We start from the raw sequence: 8,963 nt of genomic DNA, 5'->3' as shown, positions 1-8,963 counted from the left end.
TCAGTCACTGAGTTTTATTTTTTAAATCATACTTATAAAAGTAATTTGTATAAGTTGTAGTAAACTTTTGTTTTCCAACACCTTCTTAACTGCGAAAAATGTTAATGACTTTTATTCGACTGACTTAAAAAATAAAAGTTGCTCACTGATTTATATTGATGACTTTTAAAAGTAAAGTTCGGTGACTGATTTTTATTGATGACTTTTTTAAATAAAAGTCTTCAATAACTGTTATGTAAGACATATAATATAAAAATCCAAAATAATTGTTAATTTGGATTTAAAATATAAAAAATCAAAAATAATTGTTATTTTTTTTTTAATTTTGCATACAAATTGCAAATAAAAATTTATTTTGGATTTATAATACAAAAATTAAAAATAAATGTAAATGTAATAAATAAAAATATTTAATTTTTTATAAAATAATGCAAAAAAAAATTTATTTTAAAATTTGAGTCTGGGTGCAAAAGAAATCGATTGGAATCGATTTCCTTTATAGTGAATTTTTAGAAGACAGTTTTCATCAATAACTATTATATTCGGTCCGTGCTCAAAAGTACTCGATACTTCCCAACACTAACATTTATGTAGGATTTGAACTAAGAAACACACACACACACACATACATAAATGTATATGCAAAATGTTTACTCTGCTTTTGAATAGTTGAAGCATATGAATCTTAATGCTTGCTACTTTAGTTTTTGTTATTGTTTTTGCTTTTTGTAAATAAAGTACTTAACGTGTGGCATTTTGGGCTGACAGCACGACGACTGAAAGCCAGTCAGATTGGTTGAATGGCTCATAGACATGCCTGTCAGCACTTGGCGCGCAAAACTTTTATGAGTTTCGTCATATGCATAAGTGCATAAATACTTATGTATGCATGTATGTATGTGGGGTAGAGAGAATGAGTGGGGTAGCGAAGAAGGGAGGGGCAAGAGTTGGTGAGGCCCGTGTATGAGCGCATATTTCAAATATTTTTATCTTTTATTTACGTGAACGTCAATATGTATGCACTACTCATATTTGCAAGAGTGTTGCATGCTTCAGTTGCACACTGCTGCATAAAAATATGCCATAGTAAATTCATAAGTTTTCGTTGCAAATGCAACACTCAACGCAGCTCAGCCAGAGTCATTCAATTCGTCAAACCACTCACTGTATGCCAGGTAATTCAGCGTCAGCAAGCGAGACTGGCAGCTTGCAGCTTGTAGATTGCAATATGCAGACAAGCCTACATGCATGCATACATATGTACATATATACTTGTATGGATTTATTGTAGCGACATTAAAGTTTGCTAGTACCTTGTTGTTGTTGTTGTTAGTTTTGTTTTTACCTTTGACTTTGCCTTGTAGCCGACGCTGTTACTGTTACACCATTACAGTTGCAGGTAATATTGCTGCGGTTATACGCTGCTGCAAGCATTTGGATGGTAGTTGCATGTAAATTAAAATGGCAATCCGACATTGCTGGTTCGCGCAACGACTATGGCCCAGCAACACGCATGCAAACGCATGCTAGACCAAATCGAATGGCTGTGACAAGCGTGCACACACTCACACACACACATTTGTGGCATGTATACATTTGCATCTACATCCATAAATAATATGCATTTATAAAGTTATTTATTTGTGTGTGTGTGTTTGTGTGCATGTGTTTGTGTGCACTTTGGCATGTTAGTGACAAGTTAGAAAATGACATTAAACTTTCGTTGAAAGTAACTAAACTTTAATTTACGGAAATTTGTTGCAAACTTTTCATCATTGGTGTGCTTTGAAAATGTTTTGCATACAAAATATTTCGTTACTCATACGACATGTTGGCTGGTTAGTTGTTAACAAATTTCTTTCAATGCATGACTGCATATTTTGGTCAAATTATCTACTTGATGAAAAGTCATAACTTTTTGCATACGGTAGTTTGTAGTTATGCACCTTAGGTTGGTTTGTCATTGTTTGCGCCTTAGGTTAGATTGGCTTCTCATGACTTTTAACGTCCATTGATTGTGATTGGATAGTGCAATTTAGAATGTTTTCGAAATAATTTCTGCTATTAATGATGACTGTAAGCGGTTTTATTTTTTCGAAAAGAGTTGCGGCTTGTGAATTATTACAGTATGGGTATAAATCGGTATGTTTTAATAAAGGCTTTATTTCTTAACTACGTGTAGGAGGGTTGCCACTTGCTCATAAAGTCAAATTCAATAGAAATTATCGTAATAACTTAATTTAGGAAATGAGTTTGAATGGCTCTATTTCAAAACTATATTTAGGATGGTTGCCAGATATTCGAAAAATCAAATTCAACTCATTCATCAGTTAATTTAAATATCTGTCCCAATAGCAGAAATTTTAGAAGATTTTAGTTTTTAAATACTTTTGAAAAGTGTTGCCACCTGTTTGAAAGGTCGAATTGGGTTAACTTAAACACAAGTCACATATGTACCTATATGACATATTTAAACCTTATTTTCAAACGAAGGAGTTTTATAAAAGCTTTAGTTTAATACGTAATTTTTAAGCAAGAAATAAAAGTGTGAAAGTAGTCAATTAAAAGTTTAGGCATAGTCTACCCAAGTTGAGAAAAATAGTGAACCTATAGTTGAGTTCCCAATAGGGACTCTAGAGAACATACATAAGTATATACATAGCCCAATCCATACACATACTACGTCAATATGTTTGTCTGAAACAAATTAGTTAGTGGAAAGTTGCATTTTATGTATGTATTTCACTTTTATGCAGCGACCTTGCAAATAAAAATTCAACATAAAAAGCTATGTTTGCAATTTGCTTGTGACAGCAATAATTTCGCATCACTCATCCATTTAGCCATTGGAGTAAATCGTGTCATTGTTTTTACCGCACATTCAAGCTAGCGCCAGCAAATATCGACTTGTCATAAATTTTTATCAACTGACAAACACAAATCAAATCAGATTGCTTTTAAAGCTTCCATTACTACCACTTAGCCATACACATACGTACATACATATTCCCTGACACTCATTTGCGTTACTTTGCTCACAGTTTGCTCGTTGCTTTTGCTGTCAATCTCCGCTTCGGTTTCCTTTGTTTAGCTCATAGCTTTGCTATTAAAAGCGATTTATGGTTTATTATTGGTTGTGCTTTTTCTCTGTTGCCGTTTCGTCCGTCCATCCGTTATTCACCCTTTTTACCAACGCGCTTATTATGATTTGTGTCAGTCTTTGGGTGGGTGGGTGTATTTAACTGCATACATATGTATGTATGTATGTATGTATGTATGTATGTAGTTAGTTTTAAATGTTTGCACTGCAGCTGCGTGTTTGTGTGTTTGTATATTTATAAAGTTAGCGATTTTTATTACTCGTCGGGGTCACACCGCGTCACGAGTACGAGAGTAAACTAACTATATGTACATACATACGTACATATGCACACTCGTACATCACTTTCAGCTCTTACTTGAAGCTCGTAAAATTTTGTGTGGCACTTTAAATGCAATTCAAATGCAATTCTCCCCGTTTTCTTCAGCAAACATGGATTTTGCAATGAAATTCAGTGCTTTCTGTTATTTCATATCCCCTTTCGATACTTAAAATACCTTTATTCAGACGGGAAAGTTGTCTCCTTCATTTTATGAGCATTTTATTTTCAAAGCGATTTCTCTCAATCAGTGTTATTTGTTGCACATTTTGTGAAAGTTTTCTGTAGAGTGGGCGTCTTTGCACATACACATATCACAATTAAGTAGTAGAAGATAAGGAGCGCTTCAAAATCCTGCCCTTTGGAGCTGGTGTATGAAACTAACTTTCACTGGTATTCATCTGAAAAAAGTATCAGATATTCAACAGCCACAATTTACTTGAAGAGCAAGGTCTTCTAGGTAAGGACAAATCTTGAACAATATTTACACCATGTATCAGTTAATACAAGTGATTATGTGTTGCCTTTAACTGAGGCCTTCAGTATAATTTCCATCCTGAATAAAAAAATGGAAACTATGTTCAAATGAGAACAAGATACTCTGTTTTACACCGCAACGAGACATGTAACGTCTCCTACAGATCTATTGCGCCCTCTGCTCTTCAAAATACTTATTCCAAGTCTGAGTTTCTCGAGTGGTTGACCCCTCCTTTCACGGTGATGTCTCATTTGTCGAATCGTAAAAGCGGCAGAAATCATTCGACCATATCCCCAGCTTATGCAGTTGCTCTTTCTATCTGAACTGTCCTCTAACTATACCTAAAAATATTCTTAGTTTCTTTTTTGGAAGCCGCCATTCCGACTCTGTGCTCACACCTATTCGGTGCAATTGGTTGTGACCAATCGGATGCCCAGAAAATAGCCTAATGTCATTTCTATTGTCTAAAATAATATCGTTTCTGTTGAAAGGGTAGCCGAAGAGCCTGGCCTGTTCGAGGTCCTCCACCGCTCCCCAGTTTAAACTGCATTCAGAGGAATTATGTCTCTCGAAGAAGACCAACTGAGAATGATTTAGGTCCCGAAAAGGCAGTCCGGCGGTCCTTCTCGTGCCAACTCGCCGGCGACCTCATTGCCTTGCAAAACTGCGCCGTTAATCCAGATCAACGTTGCCTCTGTATGTGCTTTAGAGCTCTTTATCTGGACTTTAACTTATAAGGCTCATGAAGAAATCATCTGTGGTGCACCTGCTTGCAATAACATCAGAAGCTGCAGGCTGATCTTTGCCTCTGACTTTCGACCTCAAAAGAGGACTTGGCTGTCTAATTGTTACCCTAGCGATCTTCCAACTGTCTGAAACTGAATGGCTGCAATCAGTTCTCTACATCGCCTTATCTCACGGGGCCACATGGTCACTTAGCGAATTCGTTTATACATTTCCAGCTTCTGACACTACTGTCGGAGTGTTTCTGTGCGCCAGGCTGAACCGTTAATTTTTCCATTTTTTCATAACAGGCAACACAATAGCCTACTTAGCTGCCGTGTCAGAAATATGGCCTTGTTATGCATGTGTGTTCTTATTTCGTCCCATTTGTGCATAGCATTGGTCTATTTCAGCTCCCTAATTATTGGGCAGCCTCTTCATACCATTAGGGAGTACTCTTATACTTTCATAGATTATTATAAATATTTTTTATGAATTAATGAATTAATGAAAATAGAATACTACTACTACTTCTTATTATTATACGTAAAATTTTCCTGTAATTTCGCTATATTTTTGGTGCACTTCAAGATCGTTATTCGCATAAAGGAATCAATATTGATGACAAGAAAAATTCAAAAGAGTATTAAAAGAAATGTCGAATCTCGACAACTGGGCGATACTAGTTACTTTAAATGGATTTCAGCCCTGAGTCCGCCGTACAAGGCGCTCGTAATACAGAACCGCACTTCGCCAGTTCACAAGCACATAAACTTCAGTTGGCATATTACCTGCTCCCAACGGATTGATGTGCTTAGGAGCGTTGGCGCAAAAATTGCGTTGCCTATAGCAGCCACATTGTCGCACTTCGTTATGTGGTTTATTAATAATTCATTAGACGCTGATGCGTAGCCTCCAAAATCAACGAGGCAAGCGAGGATGTCAATGTCGCGGAAAATATATATACATGTGTATGTACGTACATTAGACCGGATCACCTTAAAATCATAAAAAAAAATCACCTTACCCGCCTGAGTCTAAAGTATTTCTCAAGGAAGACAATAGCGAAAAAAAAATTTTTTGGTCGAACCTAGGCGTAGCCCTTTTATATTTTTCCGTGAGACCTACATATGTACATTCGGCAATAAAAAAATTGTTTTACTAGTAAAATAGCTCTAACTACTGCAGCAATCAAAATACAGCAAAACTTTAATGATTTTTGGCGAGGCAAAAAATGAGCGTGGCAAAAATTAGATCTAAGTAGTGGGTAAGTAGATACTAGATAGAGCGGGTTATTGAATGTCAATGAATTTAGGACAAAATTATCGATATATCACACTTGAAGATCCAACTGGAAATGCCGAAGATATGACGAAAAATGTAAAAAGGCGATCTCCAAGTTTGAAAAGAAAAAAATTAATTTTTTTAGAAGTTGTCTTGCAAAAATATTTTATGCTCAGGGGTATATATCCAACTTTTTTTCTGGTACGGTCTAACGTAGAAACATGTACGTATGTATATTAATACGTGCGCTTACATACTTGTAAAATTGTAGGCCAGTATAGACAAATCAACCCCCGCTACAAGAGACATACAACACGAAGCTAAATAAGCTCTCACCATAGCACAGTGTGATATTTCAACAATCTGGGTGGACAGAATTATTTATGCATACTCTTAGGCTATATTCAGAATGCTGATTTTCGATATGCTATCCGTTTTCAGAGATTGGTTATTGGCGAATTATTGCCAATTTTCCAAAACTTTCGGTTGCTGAAATTCGGAAAGCTCCTCCCCATGCAAAACATACATATATTTATGAAAAATATTATGAAGGCTATGAACTGGCGGAAATAGGAAAAACAAAAATATGTAATTTTGTCTACGCCTACTGTGCAAAAAGTCCTTTTTTTTAAGTAAAAGTGGAGTTTCTTTTTCTTTGGTTTTTTTTTTATTTAGAACTACAAACCACAAATGGTCCTACCGCTTGAATAATGCTATATGTCTATTAAGAATCAATCTTGTTTTCAAAACAACAAAAATATTTTATGAGATGATGAAATACTCACTTATCTGAAGTTCTTGAGTACAAACTACATCGCTTATCGAAGAAAATTATGAAGTGGTTTGTTAATGTTTGGTCACTAATCACGTGGATACCTCAAAAAAATCACGCGCATAAGAATCGAAATGCATAAAAAGCAAATTAAATTGCACTAAAAATTTTTATTTTTTTTTTATTTTTTTTTTATTGAAAATATTTTAAGTATCTTATAGCTAATATGTCAACCGTTATTTTTTATTTTATTTTGTGTTAATTTTCGTAACAGTGGGTTTTGTTTGTATCACATATGTACGTATGTAAAAAAAGGAACAGTCCAGCGCCTTCGTCTTGGTCTGCGGGCTGTATCGGAGACACAGCCGCTAAATTTAAACATAGAATACGTGGTATAGTTAAGAGCACCTCCGAGTCGAAAACGAAAGTACACACTAAGAAAAAAATATCGATAACAAAAGCGATAATACTATCGATAACAAAATCCATAGCAAAATCGATAACAAAACCTATAAAAATATCGATAACGAAATCGATAAATAATCGATAAAAACGATAACAAAATCGATAAAAATATGGTTTATTATATCGATGAGTTCCGAAAATATCGATAGCAAAATCAATAACATACATACGCTGCGATTTGGTCATAAATGTTACGCCATCTGTTATTCAAAAGCCGAAATACCTACACACACATACGTTTTGTCTCCTTTTCATTAAAGTGCTCAATATTTGTTGAGTTTATATAAAATTTGTACACGGTAATATTTCTATAGAATCTATATCCTGAAAATGAAAGTTATATCTGTAAATCATAAGCTGCTGGAGCACTTTAAAGGCTCAAAATTTACTCCAAAATAGGGCAATATTTACCGTTGTTGCTACGACAGAAACCAGATTGGTTGCTTACAGAAATGAATCTGCTGATAGGTTTGGAGTTTTGTCTTTAAAATGCCATACTTTTCTTTCAAATCGCTTCATTCATTTCTCGCGCAATAAGCGTTTTCGTAAAGCTCTAAAAATTACAACTACAACATTTAAGCATAGCCTTCATATCGTAAGGTAAGACGTATTCTACGTCAATAAAAGAGTCGGGGACATATTTTTTAAAGTAGATAATTTTTCCCACTTAGATTGTTCAAATATCGCACTGTGCATAGTTAAAAGATCATGGTATAGCTAGCGAGTTGACTGCCGACAAAGGCATACGTACATATGTATAGGAATACATGCGTGTTTATACATACATATGTATGTACATGTATGTTTATGCATACATACATGCCTTATATTAACATACACCATGTTTTATATGGGTGCAGGAGTGGGTGTTTTAAAATGAGTTGCCAGCAGACGTGTGCGGATCTATGGCAACTCATTTTGAATCTGGGCGCCTTGGATGATATGTGAACTACCAACACATACTCTCTGACGGGTGCTGTAAGTGGTACGCTTGGGTTTGTTTGGCCCATATATGTACATACAAACATATGTATCCATATCTACATACATATATATTTATATATAGGTCCATATGAAAACTTTTGCTTGTTGCCTATGTGTGCGAATGATGAATCTTTATATAGCCAGGAAAGTGTAACGATTTCTTTGTGGCGCTCATGCACTCTGCACCTCGCCGCTTTCTCTCTCTGCCGCCCTTTCGACCCTTTGCATTTTGTGCATAAATTTATTCGTGTGTTATATCCCGGCCAGAGCAGCGTGTTTGGGATGATTTGATTTAAGCAAGTGGAAAATTGAATTTGAAAATTAGGTTACAGCGCAATTTAGTTACGCACCTGGGTGGGTAGAGGCTACAGCGTTAGGCACTTTTTGCTATTGTTCGCCCAGTCAAGAGGGGTCAATTGAGTGGGCTGCTAATCAGTTTTGAGTGCATGTGTGTGTGAGAGGGTGTGTATTAGACTGGGTCGGTCCCCATACAAAAAAAAAAAGTTGCTAATGTCCGCCCCTAAATTTAAAGATTATGTTGAGAGGGTTCTGGAAAAATTTTTTTTTTTTTTTTTAACCCTCCGAAATACAGCCGAAATGGTTTTTTCGTTGTAACTTGGTTATTTGACGGCCGATTTTTAAAATTGATATGTCATTATTTTTGTCTTGAGAAGCTTCACTTTTCGTTCTTATGTCTTTTTAAGCTTTGAAGTCGCGTTCGCATGATAAGGGCAGAAACAAAATTTTACCCCCCCTAAAGTATATTTTTTTCCTTACCAAACGAAAGTACTTAAAAATTCAAGAAAATGTTGCCTTCAAACTATATTACTAAAATAAT

The 8,963-nt window shown here is 35.4% G+C and overlaps 1 protein-coding gene across 1 annotated transcript in view; it reads left to right on the top strand.

Annotated features, from left to right (window-relative positions):
- Nucleotides 1-8,963, top strand: part of LOC108371657 (collagen alpha-1(X) chain-like) — a 31,475-nt gene that overhangs the window by 17,454 nt on the left and 5,058 nt on the right. The window lies entirely within an intron of this gene.

The sequence above is a fragment of the Rhagoletis zephyria genome, unplaced genomic scaffold (assembly GCF_001687245.7).
Source record: "Rhagoletis zephyria isolate East Lansing unplaced genomic scaffold, Rhagoletis_zephyria_1.1 Rzeph_scaffold_05128, whole genome shotgun sequence".
In the NCBI taxonomy this organism is placed as follows: domain Eukaryota; kingdom Metazoa; phylum Arthropoda; class Insecta; order Diptera; family Tephritidae; genus Rhagoletis; species Rhagoletis zephyria.
The sequence above is the reverse complement of the archived record's forward strand: the minus strand, read 5'-3'. Positions and strand labels throughout refer to the sequence as shown.